Below are 1,389 nucleotides of genomic sequence, written 5' to 3'. Positions count from 1 at the left end.
AACAAGTTGCACCACCATATATTTGCACGAGAGTACTGTTGCTTATGCAGCAAGTTATCAAGCATATATATATATATATATATAGGGATGTAAATATCAAATAATTGGATGTTATTAAACGAAATGGACCTTTTCAAAGTCTTTTTGCTGCTCACAATGGATGTACAGCTATATGTATAACAGTTTTACGATAATATGTCAACCAAAGCATTGCTGTCGACATCATATGAGTTGGATTCATAGAGTTGTTTTCATTTTATATATATATATGGATGTACAGCTATATATATAACAGTTTTACGATAATATGTCAACCAAAGCATTGCTGTCGACATCATATATATGGGTTAGATTCATAGAGTTGTTTTCATTATATATATATGACTTGACAATAACATCAACATGAATTGTAATTGGAGAGTATGATTGGACGTTGGGGGATTTCATGTAAATTTTTGGTAGGGGTGAGCAAATTTAAAAACAGAGTGTTTGGATTTTGGTTTGTTTCAACCCATGCAGGTTGGGTTAGCAAGTCGAATTTTGAAATGATTTTTATGGATCCAACTTACATGCTGTTATTTTAATAACATCATGTATGTTGTAATTTAATCAACGGTCAAGATTGACTCTTAAAGTTGACTTACTTTTAAAAGTTTTTAATAGGAAGGAAAAAATGAAAAGAGATTTTGAGAAATTCAATCTTGACCGTTGATGAAACTAGAGCATACATGCTATTATTTTAATAACATCATATAAGTCGAATCCAATTTTTATAGGGTAGGATTTTCGATTCCAACACAACCAAATTTTTAAATATATTTAAAACGGCATCGTTTTGAGTGAGTATATATTCTTATTTCCCTAATCCTACCTCTCGGGTAGGGTGCCGAACCGCTCCTTGTATTCTCTCCACATGCAAACAAGTCTTGTAAATGGACATATTTGATGCCAAGAAAAAATGACATCTTTGGAATCAATTCATTTTAAGGAAAATTACCATTAAATTTATGATAAATTATTATAAATTTTGATCTAATTATGATTTTAAAAACTACTTTGAAAGTGAAAGCGTGAGAATAAAAAAGTAGGTAACATTTTTCAATTCGAAATAAAACTTTGTCATTGTCCTTATACTTGGCTTTTGCATGAAGCATTCTTCTTCTCTTATTATTTAGTAGCGTAATGATCGAGGGGCCGCCGATGAACAAAACAATAATGCATTTTTAATACTATTTTTTTTTTTTAACTTTTGTATTTGTTATTAAGAATTATTAAATACGATTATAAGTTAATGCTCATAAAGAAAAATAAATAAATACTCTTTCGTCTCACTACATATATGATTTGCTCAACCGTCACCATTTCTTTATGGAGTAGGTCGGCTCTAAT

Source organism: Corylus avellana, chromosome 9 (genome assembly GCF_965113065.1).
Source record: "Corylus avellana chromosome 9, dhCorAvel1.hap1.2, whole genome shotgun sequence".
NCBI lineage: Eukaryota > Viridiplantae > Streptophyta > Magnoliopsida > Fagales > Betulaceae > Corylus > Corylus avellana.
Note: the sequence above shows the minus strand (reverse complement) of the source record.